The following is an 18886-nucleotide window of genomic DNA, read 5'->3' as shown; positions in this document are numbered from 1 at the left end:
CATGAGTCCTTCCCCAAACAATTGACCAAACTGGAAATTTTTCTGAGGTTCCAGAAAGTTTGTATTTCAGTTGTTGCTTTCCTGTGTGCACATGGATTTGGGTCCTGAAAGTCTGCTGGATGTATCCCAGAATTCCTTGGGGCAACTTCCTTAATTCTCACTATGCTGATAATCTGTGATGCAGGCTATTGCACTCTATTTTAATGGAACCCACATCTCCCTTTGCAAATGCCAGCAGCTCAGATCAACATTAACCCATTGTCTGCTGAACACGTGTCTGCAAAGCACACGATCAGAGAGTCTGCAGGGTTTTCAATGGAGTCAGATCAGAAGACGCTTTTTTGCAAAGAGACCTGCTTCCTGGTCACCAGGGCCGGCTCCAGGCACCAGCCCAGCAAGCAGGTGCTTGGGGCGGCCAAGGGGAAGGGGCGGCACGTTGGGCTCTTCGGCGGCAATTCGGCAGCGGGTCCCTCGATCCCTCTCCGAGGGAAGGACCTGCTGCCAAATTGCCGCCGAAGAAGAAAGCGGCGCGGTGGAGCTGCCGCCGATCGCGATCGTGGCTTTTTTTTTTTTCTTTCTTTTTCTTTTCACCGCTTGGGGCAGCAAAAACCCTGGAGCCAGCCCTGCTGGTCACAAGAGCATGGTCAGATTTTGGTGCATGCTGCCCGGGTGCCCCTGCACATAGATCACCAGGGAGGGCATCGGAGGTGGGGGGCCAGAGAGTGGACTGGGGATTAAGAGCCTGCCCTGCAGGAAAGGGGAGTGGCAAATCTCCTGGCTCAGCACGGCTGTGGGAGGATTACCCACAACTCCCCTGCTGCTCCGCCTCCCTGCAGGGCAGCCCCTTGGTCCCCACTCTGTTCTCTGCCCCCAGCCTTTCCTGGTGCTGCATGTCATAGAATCATAGAATATCAGGATTGGAAGGGACCTCAGGAGGTCATCTAGTCCAACCCCCTTCTCAAAGCAGGACCAATCCCCAACTAAATCATCCCAGCCAGGGCTTTGTCAAGCCTGACCTTAAAAACCTCTAAGGAAGGAGATTCCACCACCTTCCTAGGTAACCCATTCCAGTGCTTCACCACCCTCCTCCCCCACTGCAACTTGAGACCATTACTCCTTGTCATCTGGTACCACTGAGAACAGTCTAGATCCATCCTCTTTGGAACCCCCTTTCAGGTAGTTGAAAGCAGCTATCAAATCCCCCCTCCATTCTTCTCTTCTGCAGCCTAAATAATCTCAGTTCCCTCAGCCTCTCCTCAAGAGTCATGTGCTCCAGCCCCCTAATAATTTTTGTTGCCCTCCGCTGGACTCTTTCCAATTTTTTCCACGTCGTTCTTGTAGTGTGGGGTTCAAACTGGACACAGTACTCCAGATGAGGCCTTACCAATGCCGAATAGAGGGGAATGATCACGTCCCTTGATCTGCTGGCAATGCTCCTACTTATAGTGCCCAAAATGCCATTAGCCTTCTTGGCAAGAAGGGCACACTGTTGACTCATATCCAGCTTCTCGTCCATTTTAACCCTTAAGTCCTTTTCTGCAGAACTGCTGCCTAGCCACTTAGTCACTAGTCTGTAGCCGTGCATGGGATTCTTCCTTCCTAAGTGTAGGATTCTGCACGTGTCCTTGTTGAACCTCATCAGATTTCTTTTGACCCAATCCTCTAATTTGTCTAGGTCCCTCTGTATCCTATGCCAACCCTCCAGCGTATCTACCACTCCTCCCAGTTTAGTGTCATCTGCAGACTTGCTGAGGGTGCAGCCCCCACCATCCTCTAGATCATTAATGAAGATATTGGGGGGAAAAACAGCGCCACGACCGACCCTTGGGGCACTCCGCTTGATACCGGCTGCCAACTAGACATGGAGCCATTGATCACTACCTATTGAGCCCGACGATGTAGCCAGCTTTCTATCCACCCTATAGTCCATTCATCCAGCCCATACTTCTTTAACTTGCCGGCAAGAATACTGTGGGAGACTGTATCAAAAGCTTTGCTAAAGTCAAGGAATAACACGTTCATTGCTTTCCCCTCATCCACAGAGCCAGTTATCTTGTCATAGAAGGCAATTAGGTTAGTTAGGCATGACTTTCCCGTGGTGAATCCATGCTGACTGTTCCTGATCACTTTCCCCTCCTCTAAGTGCTTCAGAATTGATTCCTTGAGGACCAGCTCCATGATTTTTCCAGAGATTGAGGTGAGGCTGTCTGGCCTGTAGTTCCCTGGATCCTCTTTCTTCCCTTTTTTAAAGATGGGCACTACATTAGTCTTTTTCCAGTCATCTGGGACCTTCCCGATCGCCATGAGTTTTCAAAGATAATGGCCAATGGCTCTGCAATCACATCCGCCAACTCCTTTAGCACCCTCGGACTCATGGACTTGTGCTCGTCCAGCTTTTCTAAATAGTCCTGAACCACTTCTTTCTCCACAGAGGGCTGGTCACCTCCTCCCCATGCTGTGCTGCCCAGTGCAGCAGTCTGGGAGCTGACCTTGTTCATGAAGGCAGAGGCAAAAAAAGCATTGAGTACATTAGCTTTTTCCACATCCTCTGTCACTAGGTTGCCTCCCTCATTCAGTAAGGGGCCCACACTTTCCTTGACTTTCTTCTTGCTGCTAACATACCTGAAGAAACCCTTCTTGTTACTCTTAACATCTCTTGCTAGCTGCAACTCCAATTGTGATTTGGCCTTCCTGATTTCACTCCTGCATGCCTGAGCAATATTTTTATACTCCTCCCTGGTCATTTGTCCAGTCTTCCACTTCTTGTAAGCTTTTTATTTTGTGTGTTTAAGATCAGCAAGGATTTCACTGTTAAGCCAAGCTGGTCACCTGACATATTCACTATTCTTTCTACATATCGGCAGGGCTGCCCAGAGGATTCAGGGGGCCTGGGGCAAAGCAATTTCAGGGGCCCCTTCCATTAAAAAAAGTTGCAATACTATAGAACACTATATTCTCGTGGGGGCCCCTGTGGGGCCCGGGGCAAATTGCCCCACTTGCCCCCCCCCCCGGGCAGCCCTGCACATCAGAATGGTTTGTTGCTGCAACCTCAATAAGGATTCTTTAAAATACAGCCAACTTTCCTGAACTCCTTTCCCCCTCATATTAGCCTCCCAGGGGATCCTGCCCATCAGTTCCTTGAGGGAGTCAAAGTCTGCTTTTCTGAAGTCCAGGGTCTGTATTCTGCTGCTCTCCTTTCTTCCTTGTGTCAGGATCCTGAACTCGACCATCTCATGGTCACTGCCTCCCAGGTTCCCATTCACTTTTGCTTCCCCTACTAATTCTTCCCGGTTTGTGAGCTGCAGGTCTAGAAGAGCTCTGCCCCTAGTTGGTTCCTCCAGCACTTGCACCAGGAAATTGTCCCCTACACTTTCCAAAAACTTCCTGGATTGTCTGTGCACCGCTGTATTGCTCTCCCAGCAGATATCAGGGTGATTGAAATCTCCTATGAGAACCAGGGCCTGTGATCTAGTAACTTCTGTTAGTTGCCCGAAGAAAGCCTTGTCCACCTCATCCCTCTGGTCTGGTGGTCTATAGCAGACTCCCACCATTACAGCACCCAGGTAGTGGTGAGTGGGAGCCAGCCCCAAAACTTTTCCACAGCCTCTTGGGGATCCCTTATCCCTGCTTCCCAGGGTGTGGCAGGGGCAGGTGGTTTGGAGCACACTGCACCCCCAAGCCCTGGGGATGCATTTTACTGCTCCGCAGCTGGCAGCAGCCAGCCTGGAGTGTGTGTGTTGTTCCTCTGAAACCTTTATTTTATGTCAAACTTCAGAACAAACAGACAAAAATAAATAAAAAAGCCAACCAAACAAAAACACCTTCATTGAACAGCCCATTTTAAACATTAAGAATTGCATAGCTTCATTTGAATAGTTTGACAGCTCTGAAGACAGATGTCCTAATTTTTCTCAGAACAGGTGCACCTGAGCATTTTCCTGCCAATGTGACTCAGCTTAGAGGTAGGGAGCCCCATTCTCAGATTAGATGGCAGGTCAGTATAAAGCCTTCTCAAACTCCAGTCATTCTACTAAGACAGCCAGCAAAGGAGCTAAATGATACCGGTTATGTACTTATGGGCACCTGAGTCCCATCAATAGCACTGTCACAGTTAGGAAAAACGGTGGGTAGTAGAGTTTTCCCACAGTGCCACACATTCATAGGGCTAGAGTGTTTACACTGGGGGTGAGGCACTAGGCACTCTGAGATAGATTACTTTGACTCAGGTCTGTGCACTGCAGTGTGGACACCAGAGCCCGAGGGTTCAAGCAGGGGTCAGAATATCCTTAACCTAGGATTAAAAATGCAGTGTAGACACTCCAACCAAGGTTTCCCTGACACGGGTCAGCTGCCTTGAGTCCCACTAGCCCTAGGTTTACATTGCTGTGTGGCTCGAAAGCTTGTCTCACTCACCAACAGAAGCTGGTCGAATAACAGATATTACCTCCCCCACCTTGTCTCACTTATTTGTGCAGTATGACCATCATCCTTACCCTGCTGTGAACCTGTCCCAGGACAGGAAATATAAACTGTAGTCTCCCTAGAAATATCAGTGTAGATGTAATGGGCAATATCTTCGTAAAGGCATTACAGTTGCAATACAGATTCATCATAAATTGCCCCTTTCCACTTTTGCTACTCTTATTTATCACTAGACTGTCTATATGAGTGATGTGTGCCATTGGATCTAAACAAAATTGATAGGCCTTTGCTGGTCTCAGATAAAACATTTACTTCTCCTTGATTAGACTCTTTATGACATTGAGTTTCTGAGTGACCCTGATCTTCTGACAGGTTTCAGGTAGCCGTGTTAGTCTGTATCAGCAAAAACAATGAGGAGTCCTTGTGGCACCTTAGAGCAGGGGTAAGCAAACTTTTTGGCCTGAGGACCACATCTAAGTATGGAAATTGTATGGCGGAAATTGCATGAACGCTCAAAAAATTGGAGTTGGGGTGCGGGGGGGGGGGGGGGGGGTGAGGGCTCTGGCTGGAGGTGCGGGCTCTGGGCTGGGAATGAGGGGTTTGGGATGCAGGAGGGTGCTCCAGGCTAGGATCGAGGGGTTTGGAGGCCAGAAGGGGGATCAGGGCTGGGGCTGGTGTGCGGGAGGGGCTCAGGGGTGCAGGCTCTGGGCGGCGCTTACCTCAAGCAGCTCCCGGAAGCAGCGGCATGTCCGGCTCCTAGGCAGCGGTGCAGCCAGGTGTGTCTGCTCACTGCCCCATCCACAGGTGCCACCCCTGCAACTCCCATTGGCCACAGTTTCTGGCCAATGGGAACTGCAGGGGCGGCACATGGGGTGGGGGCAGCATGCGAAGTCTTCTGGCTACCCCTACACGTAGGAGCTGGAGGGGGGACATGCCGCTGCTTCCGGTAGCCTTGTGGAGCCATGGCACTTGCGCATGGAGCAGCCCCCGACCCTGCTCCCTGGCTGGAGTGCAGGAGCGGGGCAAGCCCCAGACCCCACTCCCCAGCAGGAGCTCGAGGGCCAGATTAAATCGGCTGGCAGGCCGGATGTGGCCTGCGGGCCGTAGTTTGCCCACCCCTGCCTTAGAGGCTAACAAATTTATTTGGGCATAAGCTTTTGTGGGCTAAAACCCACTTCATCAGATGCATGGAGTGAAAAATACAATAAGCAGTATATATATGAAAAGATGGGAGTTGCCTTACCAAGTGGGGGGTCAGCACTGCCTACTGTATTTTTCACTCCGTGCATTTGATGAAGTGGGGTTTAGCGCATGAAAGCTTATGCCCAAATAAATTTGTTAGTCTCTAAGGTGTCACAAGGACTCCTTGTTGTTTTCTCCTTATCTTCTGAGGAGCTTGTAGTAAAAACATGTTTGATTTGGAATGGAGAGGTGGCTTTAAATTCCACCTTAGTGTGATCTAGTTTAAAATGGTCCTTATGTACTTCTCCACCAGGTTCAAAGAACACAAACAAAAAACCCAAAACAAACAAGAAGACCTTGACTGAATTAAAAAACGAACCAATTGACCAGACTGTGCTGAATGTATTAATTGACGTGGTGGACACAAAAATAATCTAAATCGCTCTGGCTTCAATGAATAACACTAGCCAATCTTCTGGTGTCTACTGTATTTCCATAATAACCTGAATTTCAGAACAACTATATATGATCATCCAATTATCTCTTTAATCAAAGACAGTCATCTCTATCCTTCATCTTCTGTGCAAGTACCCTTACTAGAGGGAGGCCAGTTAAATGCCTGGAAACAATTCTATGAATAAAAACATCTTAAGCCCTAAAATTCACTTTGTATAAATTCATATAATGTCTATTGGACTTTTTATAAAGCAGTATATATTTTAGCCATCCCTAGAGTGGTTTTCTTTTATTATTACTACTATGATGATACATAATTAAGTCAGATTACATTTTTATATACAGAGGAGCATCACTGAGACACTATTATAAATTATTCATCAATAAATTTCACAAACAGTGAAAGATAAGAATTTAAAATGCTTTATTTGAAAACCCCTCGATAATTTTATAATGGTATATTGAACAAATAAGTCTCTCTCCTTTTTTCCCCCATGAGAGAACAAGAGACTTCATTTAACACCACATGTGTTATTGTGTTTATCTGCTGATTACCATATTACTTTGATTTGTGTGGCAGATTGTAAACTATTGTAGGATTATGGAAAGATTTCTTTCCCCAGGCTGAAGCACTGAGAGTTTCAGCATCATGAAGCCAGGGATGGGTAGGAAGAGAAGCAGATTGGTTATTATATCTCTCTCTATATATTTTACCTACTGGTTCATCTCATTTTTATCACTGCAGAGTCAGCGTGAAAGCCAGCTAAACTAATACACCTCCAAAACATTGTCACACCACTAAGTTTTAATGTCTCCTGCAAATCTTCAATGCGCTTAGTCAAATGAGAATTGCTGGAATGCGTTAGCCCGAAGGGGGCAGAAATGGGCATCAATATGCTTTGATTCATCTACTTTAAAATCTCCTTTTTGTTTATAAGTGAAGATTACGGGGGGCAGGGGAGAATGCAAATGTGCAAACACTGGACTGTATTTGTTACTTTTTTTTTCTGATCCGGTACCTGCGTTTCCATATTTATTATGAATTATTTGTATTATTGTAGTGCCTAGGAGCCTAGTCATGGACTGAGACCCCATTGTGGTGGTAGTTGTACAAACAGAACAACAATGACAGGCCCTGCCCCAAAGAGTTTACAATCCAAGTAAAGTCTGTTTACTCAATTCATTAAGCTAACTATTTCCATGACGAAGTAGGTGCCGAGAAATGCAAATCTTATGGAGAGTTTACAGACAAGGAGTAAGTATAGATCTGATCAAGGGGGAGCAAATGCAATTCTTACAAACAAATTAAAGCTTAATATGGTACCTGCTCTTTTTTCTTTGCCACATGTATTACACACTCAGAAATTTAAATAGAATAATTTGAAGCATATGATTTAGACAATCAAGGACATTTTAAATAGCAAGTGGGATAAATATAATTACTTATGAGTATTAGAAGGGTGTATCTATTTTTTTTTTTTGGTAAGATGGTTCAAATGGATATTGTGGCCCCTATGTTGAGTGGTATCAGATTTTGGATTTTCCACTGGAATAAAGGAATTAGTGACACACAGATCAAGGTTGTTTGTTACTCTCTTCCTGGGTCTCAGAAGGCTGCTACTCTCACTTATGCATTGACAAGAGATAGACAAGTCCTGGTTACATTCAACAGAGATGGCACAAAGAAGAGCAAGGCTACACAGAGGTAATTCCATTTGCAAAAATCCCAATGAGGCCACCATTATGTCTAGTCGTGTAGCAGCACCCTCTCTCTCACTAGATCTTTTGCTTGCCCTCTGGGTATTTTCTGGGGAACAAGATGAACTTTTATGTTATAATATGATAAAGTAATATGAATATCAAAGCTAAAGTGTTTTGATAAGGTCAGAATGAAATATTTTGCAACATTTCATTTTGTGAAATATTCCAAGATCTTGACTTTTCATGGCAGTTAGGGACTGAACAAATTTTGAAATAGCAGAGTTGCCCATAGGATGGACATTCCATTTTTGACCGGCTCTAAGGATACTTCCTTTCTCTGACTTTTTGCCTGTCTTGTCTATAGGGCTGGACAAACATTTTGCATCATAAATTCCTCAGTGGAAATTTAGATTTTCAACTTAATGAAATTTGACATGAAAACAGCTTGCTTTCTGTGGGAGGAAAAGTTTTTTGTTAAAAATCCAAAACCAATATTTTGTCCAAAAATGAACCATTTGGATTTTGATATGCAATCACAGTGCTTCCTGGGAATAGAAGGTCAATTGTCTCATATCACCATTCTCCTTTATGGGACGATCTCCCCAACTGGACTACAACTCTCATGATGCATTATTGTCATCGATTCCCATGGGAGATGTAGTATGATCAAGGAGCATGGTTCAAAATATCATTTTTAACCAGACCGACTTGTCTACTTAGATTACAAGCTCTTTGTAGCAGAAACTGACTCTATTACCATGTAACTGCACAGTGCCTACCACAATGTTAGTTGGGGTCTTTGAGGGCTACAGTATTACAAATAATAATAAATAGGGTGATTACTTAGTACTTGCTGAAACAGGCAAATTCATTTATTTTAACCAAGTTTCATATCATTTGAATTTGTATATGTCACATGAATTCAAAATGGAAAAAAAAAAGAGGTGACACCAAAAAGGCTGAGGTGTTTAATGACCATTTTACTTCAGTCTTCACTAAAAAAGTTAATTGTGAACAGATGCTTAACACAATTAATACTTGTGATCTTCCCCTCTGTTGATATCTGGACCGGTGATCTGCTAGGTCACTCCAATCCTTGACTCTGGGAGCCAGCCTTACCCTGCTCTGCTGTGAGAACCCCCACTCCTGGGCTGTTCACGCACAGCCTCTGGCATGGAAGCTACTCCTTGGATTGTGCAACCAAATGACACTAGCCAATATCTCCGGTCCCAGACACAACCCTAGGAACCTCCGTATTGCAGTGTCCAATAATGCCCACTGGACGCTGCAAGCTTAGATGAGTTTGTCAGTTTAACAAAGAAATTGATATGTACCAGGCTTGTTATCCCAAGGGGAGTCTCTGACACACTTTAAAGCAAAGGCACTGCTTCAGGTAGAATAAACAAACAGATTTATTAACTATAAAGATAGATTTGAAGTGATTAGAAGTCAAAGCATAACAAGTCAGATTTGGTCAAATGAAATAAAAGCAAAACACATTCTAAGCTGATCTTAACACTTTCAATTCCCTTACAAACTTAGATGCTTCTCACCAAAGGCTGGCTGCTCTTTAGCCAGGCTCTCCCCTTTGATCAGCGCTTCAGTTGCTTGGTGGTGATGTCTGTAGATTGTGTCAAAGTTCCTCCTCTATCTTGGTGGGTCCTGCGCTTATTGGCGGATTTTCTTGCCTCAGAGATTCACCATGTGGGTTGGGGAACAGCCCAGAAACCTTCCCCTCTGGGAGAACCCACAGTCCAGGTCAATTGGGAGGTTTGGGGGGAACCCGGGCCTGCCCTCTACTCCGGGTTCCAGCTCAGGGCCCTGTGGACTGCAGCTGTCTATAGTGCCTCCTGTAACAGCTGCATGACAGCTACAACTCCCTGAGCTACTTCCCCATGGCCTCCTCCAAACACCTTCCTTATTCTCACCACAGGACCTTCCTCCTGGTGTCTGATAACGCTTGTGCTCCTCAGTCCTCCAGCAGCACACCCTCTCACTCTCAGGTCCTTGCGCCTCTTGCTCCCAGCTCCTCACACTCGCACCACAAACTGAAGTGAGCTCCTTTTTAAAACCCAGGTGCCCTGATTAGCCTGCCTTAATTGATTCTAGCAGCTTCTTCTTAATTGGCTTCAGGTGTCCTAATTAGCCTGCCTGCCTTAACTGGTTCTAGCAGGTTCCTGATTACTCTAGTGCAGCCCCTGCTCTGGTCACTCAGGGAACAGAAAACTACTCATCCAGTGACCAGTATATTTGCCCTCTACCAGACTCCTGTACCCCACTGGTCTGGGTCTGTCACAAGATGGAGGTGGAAGAGAGAGGAAGAACATGGCAAACGTCTCTCCCTTTTATCATGTCCTTTCTTACCTCTTGGCTTTGCCCCCCCCCCCTTCAGAGTCAGGTGAGCATTAACTCATCACAGTCCCAAACTGACCAAAGGAAGGAGGGTGACTCACTCGAGAGTACAACAGATCCTTTGTTGTTGCCTAGGCCAGTGTCCTTTGTTCCTGTGAGGCTGGGCTCGTTTGTCCCATACATGCCCTGATGAGGTGTGAACTGCCCCTCTGCTTTTGGAAAGTTTTTGCCTGGGCTTGCTTTAAGCCATGAGGACACATTTTCAGCCTCATAACTATATACATGAAATTACAACCTATAACAATACTATAACAACGATCACTAGAACATTACCATAACAACAATGCTTAGTACATCATGAGCCTTCCGAAGACATCCAACATGTCAAATTTTGCATTAGATACCACACAATCATATTATAAGGATGAACATGGGGGTGTAGGGTGTTCCCCGAGGTACAGAATGTCACAATACTAAAACAACAAGGGGGAAGGAATGCAAGCCAGCATAGGGGAAGAACAGGTTAAAGAATATTTAGATAAGTTAAATGTATTCAAGTTGGTAGGGCCAGATAAAATGCATACTAGGATATTTAAGGAACTAGCTGAATCAATCTAAAAACCATTAGTGAATATATTTGAGAACTCATAGCGGATGGGAGGTCCAATCACACTAGAGATGGGCAAACATAATACCTATATTTAAAAAGGGGAACAAAGAGGACCATGGGAATTATAGACCAGTCAGCCTAACTTTGATATCTGAAAAGATACTAGAAAACAACATTAAAGAATCAATTTGTAAGCACCTAGAGGATAATGGGACTATAAGGAATAGCCAGCATGGATTTATCATGAACAAATCATGCCAAACCAACCTACTTTCCTTCTCTGTCAGGGTTACTGGTCTCATGGATGTGGAGAAGCTGTAGATGTGATATATGTTGATTTTAGTAAGGCTTTTGACAAAGTCTCACATGACATTCAAATAAGCAGACTTGGGAAAATCGGTCTAGATGAAATTACTATAAAGTGGGTGCACAAGTGGTTGAAAGACCATGCTCAAAGAGTAGATTATCAGTGGTTTATTGTGAAACTGGGGAGACATATTGAGTGGGGTCCCGCAGGAATCTGTCCTGGGTCCGGTACTAATCAATATTTTTATTAATGACTTGGATAATGGAGTGGGGAGTACGCTTATAAAATTGTAGATGATACCAAGTTGGAAGGGGTTGCTAGTCCTTTGGAGGACAGGATAAGGATTCAACATGACCTTGCTAAATTGGAAAGTTGGTCTGAAATTAACAAGATGTTTAGTCTTGAGAAAAGATGACTGAGGGGGACCTGATAGCAGTCTTCAAATATGTTAAGGGCTGTTATAAAGAGGAAAGTTGTCCTCCATGTCCACTGAAGGTGTGACAAAAAGAATCGGTTTAATCTGTAGCAAGGGAGATTTAGGCTAGATATTAGGAAAAGCGTTCTAACTCTAAGGGTACTTAAGTATTGCAATAGGTTACAAAGGGAAGTTGTGGAACCCCTGTCATGGAAGAGTTTTAAGAACTGGTTAGACAAACACCTGTCAGTGAGGGGTTTATGGTTCTGCCTCATGGCAGGGGGATTGATTTATGATCTCTCTGAGTCCCTTCCAGCCCTATGTTTCTATGATAAAAAAAATTGTTTATGGAAAGCTCAAGTTTTCCAAATCTTTCAAATCTCCTCTGCAACATTCAGCTAATCAGAGTTTACTTGTATTTCTAATCTTGGGCACTTAGCTCCTTTGTCTAGCTTTATTGAGTGACAAGAGAAGGAAACAGATATTTTAATGTAAACTTGTGAGGGGAGAAGGCTGTCACAGTCCTGGGTTAACTGCACGTCTGACTCTCTCGTGCTCTCAGGCCTCTAGTCCTCACCTTTTACAGAGTGGAATCCCACAAGTCTCTCCCTCTGGACTGGGGCCTAAGACTGCAGACCCTGCCGTTCACTGTGATTGCCTCATTTCAGCACCAGCAGTTCTCTTCTCTCAAGGGCAAAGACAGGATTATATTTAGTGACCAGCCGGCTCTCATAAACCAATGTGCTATTTATTCAGAACAAAAATCATCTCAGAGAAAATATACCATAAAACGATAGACAGCTTACATGCATGCCTGGCTTACCAGGTGGTCACTCATCTTCCAAACAGACACCCTGGTGGATCTAAACTCCTCCAGGGCTTGTCACTGATTGGATGAATTCTCTTTCCCTGGGCCAGGGACTGCTATTTAATACACTTTCATGTGCTTTGTCTGCCAAGGCCTTTGAACCAGGTCAAACCAGTATGTGTGTTGTTTAGTCTCAGGGTGGGGAGATGGAGGAGAGAAAGGGGAAGGTGAAATTTCAAAAGTCATGTTACGTCATTGTTTCAGTACTGAGGATTTGCATTACTTACTCCCTGCCCCCCATTTTTAGTTCCTGCAAGAAACTTTTTTTTTCCTGCCCCATTTAGCCAGGAATATAATCACTAGCAAGCCCGTAACGATACACTGTAGGTTGCTGGCCTGTTTCCCCATTCCAGGAAGGACTCACAGCCATGCCCAAGTCTCTTTCAGTGCACTGTTTTATTCTTCAACATAAAACTTAGGCCAAACAGCAAATCAAAAAGCAGTTCCTCTGCCCACTGAGGGCTACAGCTCCCAGAGGCTTTCCCCTTACCGAAAAGACGACGGACAGATGCCCCCCTGCTTCAGAGCCTACTGCAGGAGCCCATCTGTCACATAGAGCTCCTTCTTAGCTGAGCCTCTCAGATGGCTTTTTATAATCATTTGCTCCTATTTCCCAGCTGGGTCTGATTCAGGGCCAGGGGTCCTGGAGCCAGCTCGCCCTGATCTATTAGGGGCAAGTCAACCTGTTACAATGCATAGCAAATGAGTTCAGTAGCCTTTTAATATTCCAGGCTTTCACAGCATAGCCCTATCACAGGGACATAATTAGGAGTAATAGAATCAAATTGAAAAAGGAAATTTTTAGGGTGAATATAAGGCTAAACTGTCACAAGCCACTGATTAGACTGGTGTGAGAGAATCTAGCTACTGGGTCCCAGGTGTTTTAAGCTTCTCTGGGTCTCAGCAGGCTGCAGCAGTTTCCTCCTTGGCACATTTTCTGAGCATCGGTTTTCAGTTTTCTACTGCATCACAGAAATGGAGTCCCTCATCTGACCTACCTTAAACCCCTGTGAATAGTGCTGATCCCCAAGATACCTCCGTAACTTAAACAAACCCTCTCCTAGAATCCCACCGAAGATGTGAAGTATGAATTAATAAATAGTAATAGCAGATACTATCTCAAAAAGGGGTGTAAAATCCACCCTGAGGTACCCGAGGGGTGCCCCAGCTCTGCTCTTATTTGAGGAGGGAGAAATGTGATGATTTAGGGAATCTGCCCAATTTATAAATTCTGGTTGATATTGTGAAGTTGTTGCTGTGAAAATTGCTGTATTGTAAATGCCCCTCTGTCTATGTTTGTGGATTCCACCATTCCTGTCAAGGCTATGTCATATCTCTGCCAGACCAAGTACAAGGGTGAGTCCTTAGAACCCACACACTGCTTATTCAAGGCAAAGCATCTTGGGAAGATGGGATTGCTCCAACTATGAGACATACTTCTTCCTCTTGTCTGAAGGGAGAGGGGACAGGAGAGACTGGAAAGTTACCAAACACAGAACAAAGAAACGGAGGTGGTGATGGTAGGACAGGAACAGGAAACTTGGGTGGGAGAGAGGATGGGCACAGACCTTTCAAGAGAAGGCAAGCTGGGCTGGAAGACCAGGGAGAAGCAACTCAGCATGCAGAAGCCTGATGAGGCAGGGGACCCTGCCCATCTACCTGAATTGAGATGATTCCCAAGGACTCTCAAGGGAAGGGTGGGTTAGTGAGGGGCTTTGGGTCTAAGATGTTTGTTGTTTTCTAAATGATCTGTACTCTGAGTACTTCTTGCGTGAGTAAGTAAAAGACCAATGGTGTTGGAACCTGTGCAAAGCCTGTCTGTATGTGTTGTGTGACACCACATCCCTACTGAGAGAGTTACTCTGTAATTCAAAAGATTCATACTCTGTGTGATTCTGGAAGAGAGTGCACTTAAGCTGTGGATGAGTCTGAAGGGTTAGCACTGAACCCAGGGGCTAGGCAGCTGCTTTCCAACTCTCAGGAGAGTGTGCTAGATAGAGGACCTTCATGCCGAGTGTTTGCCTAGGACCCCTAAGACTGTGGGCCCCATTCAGGCTCTGGAGGCTTTAAACACTTTGTTATCCAGCACCTGACTCCCTTTAGTGGTCTGGAGGAAGCAATGGACTGAAGCTGTGACATAAACTTCCTGCACTGAGGCTGTGTACCAAGGGGAGGCCTGGAAGCCCAATCATTTTTCAAATTTAAAATACGAGTGGGTATAAATGTGCAATTGGGAACAATCCTGCACTGACACAGAGTTAGGCTGGATGGTCTAATAGGTCTTTTTTATCTATAGACTTTATGGCAAATCATACTGAATCAAAGACTCAAACCCTATGGGCTTAAAGGCCTTTACTAATAATTCTGGGGTGGGGTTTATTGCTCACACAGTCACACAAACTGGTAAACGCAGAGAGGAAGGATGGCCCAGTGTTTAGGGTGCTAGCCTGGGAGACTCAGGTTCAATTTCCTGCTCTGGCAAATGCTTCCTGTGTGATCTCAGGGTAGTTACTTAGTCTCTTTGTGCCTCAGTCCTTCCCTACATCAAAGGGCTGTTGTGAGGACAAGTGCATTAAAGGTTATAAGGTGCTCAGATACTATGGTAATAGGGACCATATAAATACCTAAGATAGAGCAGCATGGATTAAATTGAAACATCCAGATCCAAACTGGGGACTGAACCGGCCCATGTGTTAGGAGTTTGAAGCAGGTGGTATGGTGCAGGTCCACTTCTAAGCAAGCTACAGTGCTCCCTTATAGCTATACTACACTTCAATTCCTTCTTACGTCACAGTGTGAATTCTATGTTACTTTTACTGATGTGGATTCACATCTACTAGCTGCTGATCATCAAGGTCATTTTGTACCACATATTGACTTGAAAGATTTAGGTCCCAGGAATAAAAGGCTAGTACTTTATCCACTCAGCCAGACCAGACCCTTGATTTTACATTTCAGTTTTTTCTTCTGGCTTCAGAAGACCTTTTAATATTTCAAAACTGTAACAGCTCTTTCATCAGCTTTCTAAAGGGTGAACTGTAGCAGTTGTATTCCAACTGCTCCTGAATCTGCTGTGTTTGTTCAGCCCTGAAATGTCCTTGATAGATGTGAAAATAAAATGTTCCAACAGTGCTGAGCTATAAACACACAAACGACCAGGGATAGCAAAATATATGCCCTACAAAAAGCTATCATTATGTATTAGAACATTTTTTCAGCTTTCTGCATGAAACCCAATTATTGTATTAACCTGATTGTACTGTAGAGCTGGTCGATTTATAGTCACCAAATTATTTTTATAAGGAACTTCAAGAAGAGATTCAAATTAAATATTGGCTGTTTGATTCCCACATTATACAACCTGGTCTATTGTAACACCTTTATTTAGAAGCAAAGACTAAATTAACTGGGGGATGGGGAAATCACACTTACAGTTAATAGAAATAATCTTGTGAATAACAATGATCCAAATATTGGCAGCATCACATTCATTATTTGGATTTATACAAATGTTGAAAAAGAGGTGCCTGCCCATACTCTCTGGACACTGTTGCCTTTACTTAAAAACCAACCAACCAACCAAACAAAAAGACCAAAAAGACAAAAAGTTAAGCTTTGCTTAGGTAATTACCTGAATTAGGGATGCTTTTTGGAACTGGGGCCTCAGTGGCCAAACCTAACTAGAGTACAGTTCAGTGTAACTCACCACAGAGAACCAAGTAACTTGAAAAATTAAGTCCTTCACCTATTTTACACCCGTACTCCCCATTCATGATCATCAAATGCCTGGGGGCAAAAAAAGATTTACTTTGCAGTATGCCCCGAAAGGACACCAAGGTGGACTATTACGGACCACTGTGTGGGGGGAGGAAGAAAAGCCAATTCCAAAACTACAGGGAGGGACTGAGAATGCTCCATCAATAGCCCCTTCTCGTGTATGCCAGTGAGGCTGCAGCTCACACACCTCTGCTGATGGCAGCGGCAATGGCATAGCCTGAGGAGCGATGCAGTGTCTTGGGTAAGTAGATGAGAACTGAGAAAGTTAAAACACTATAGGTCAAAATCTTAAACTTCAGTCAGTAACCCGCAGTCAGACAGTGCATATCATGGCAGATGGGTTGAATATGCTCAGTAAATATGTGAATAATAAATAGATCCAATTCCTCTCTGTGCCAGGGTGGACAAAGGTGCTAAAAGTGGGGAGGGCAAGTCGTCATCTCACTGATGTTCTCCCAGGAGGCTAAGTCAGTAAGGATTAGTGAGAAGCTTGCTATTAAGAGGTCCCTAAGATATGAGATAAATCAGTAACTGCCCCAGCTGGCCCTACCCCTCTGTCCTGTCAATATTTAAGAAGTGTTGCAGGTCTGATGGTGACTAGATTGGGAGAATCAAGAGAACACTCTTTAAAAGCTCTTTTCTGCTGAAAGGGCTCCTCTTGGGGTACAGAGCTAGCTGTCAAGGAGGGAAGTCTGTGACAGATGGACTTCTGCCTGAGTTTTAATAGTCAGTAAAAATTCTATTGCCGCTTGAGGCAACTTAATATATTAGCAGAACTAAATTTTATACCAGAGAAAATCAGTTCTTTTTTCTTTAGACTCAGATTTTTGAGATCACATTAAGTTAACCTTAATCAACTTCATTGCAGAAAAGACTCCTCTGTAATTGAAGATGATGGCATTTTGGCCAAAAGACCATGTCAGAGAGTAACTGGCCCTCTGAGATCTTTTATTAAAAACTCCAACTGTCATAACAACAAAGTCCAGACAACAGAACATAAAAAGAAACATAAAAAAACAACATACAATAGTCAAAAATATAGACCATACTGATGCAAGACAATACAACCCTCCCCCTCCTTCCAACGTCTCCTATTCCTGTGACAGGAGAAACCCAGCATTAAAGACTTGTCCCATCCTCCAAATACAGGCCCATTTGGTGTCCAATGTCCAATCTAATATAAATCAGCCGTGGCCATTTGCCCTTGCTCAGTCCCATAACACGTGCTCCATCCCTTCATAGAGAGTCCATTACATCCTCTGAAGATTCTGCTTCTGAGGTCCTCCCAATGGACAGAAACCCAGCTCCTCGATTCACAGAAATGAGTCCCTCCATGGAAAAAAAAAGACAAAGGAAAAAATCATAGCCTACAGCAATAGCAAAATCCTCAAAATCATTACATAATATTGATACTCCATGCCCCTGACATACTAGTCAATGAATCATACTCTTGGTCCAACATAATTCCCCCACCCAATACAATAATCTCTTTCCAATTCCTACCATATAGTGAACTAAAATATACTCCGACATCCTCTTATTCCTTCCCACTGTTGCCACAAACTTACTCCCAAAGGCCTCTGGTCCTATACACTGGACTCCGCCCTCACCTTCACAGGAAAGAGGCCCAACCCAAACTCAACCCATTTTAAATTTGTATTTGACTCCACCACTTCCTGTCCTTCTCTAGGTCATAGTTCCTCTCCACATGTCTCAACAACCCCAGCTCCTTCCGGATTGTGTGCTCCAACTCCTCTGGGGAAGCCCACGTCAGAGGGTTCTTCTGAAACACCACCTCATATCTCAACTTCTAGAGGGTCTCCCTCTCCCATTGCTGATACCCTGGCCAGAAAATACCCATATCTCTCTTGTCCTAAATTAACTAGCACTTTCAGCACTCTTGCTAATCCCACTTGCACCTTCTGAGCCTATGGGCATTCCTTCAACAGATGCCCCAGAGTCTCTTGGCCCTCCCTATGATGTTGGTAAACCAAGTGCCAGCTCTGGCCAAGGCCGTAGGCATTAGCTAAGAACTGACAAACTCATAGCTGGAAACCAAACCAGCTCACTTGTACATTAGTTTTGTTCAAAGTAGGTATTAGTCTTATAAGAATGTATTTAGTGTTTAGACTCTATGACATGCTTGTAAATTGCTGCCTGCATTAATCTCACTTGTAATATCTGTATTCCATGCTACAAGGTAAAATAAAACGTTTTATTTTATAATTGTAAAAATGCCTTCTCTGAACTTAGATGGGAAGACTGGCTCCCCAGCCCATCCAGGAGGACTATCAACATTTAGTGGGCCAGTGGAGGGTAAAAGCTTTGTTGATTGCCCGATCCACTCATGGAGAAGTACATGCAGAAGGCCTAGTCCCATCACTAAAGATACTGGACATGAAGATTTTTCATCTCCTTGCTGTTTGTACTCTTACAAGGGCTGGAGCTAAGAAACAAAAAAGCAGAGCTCCCCAGGGTTGACATCCAATGGTGACAGATTACTACATCTCTGTCACCTTTTGAATCACAGACTGAGGGCAGGTCTACACTGAAAACACTGCAGCAGTGCAGCTGTGCCGCTGTAGCACATCAGTGAAGATGCTACTACACCAACAGGAGAGCTTCTCCTGTTGGCATAGTTAATCCACCTCCGTGAGCAGTGGTGGTTATGGTGACATGAGAAGCCCGCCTATCAACAGAGCACTTCTTACACCAGGGGTTAAGTCGGTATAACTGCGTCACTCATGGGTGAGGATTTTTCACACCCATGAGCGACGCAGTTATACTGATGAAAAT

The sequence above is a fragment of the Emys orbicularis genome, chromosome 3, assembly GCF_028017835.1.
Source record: "Emys orbicularis isolate rEmyOrb1 chromosome 3, rEmyOrb1.hap1, whole genome shotgun sequence".
NCBI lineage: Eukaryota > Metazoa > Chordata > Testudines > Emydidae > Emys > Emys orbicularis.
This window is presented reverse-complemented; position numbering follows the sequence as displayed.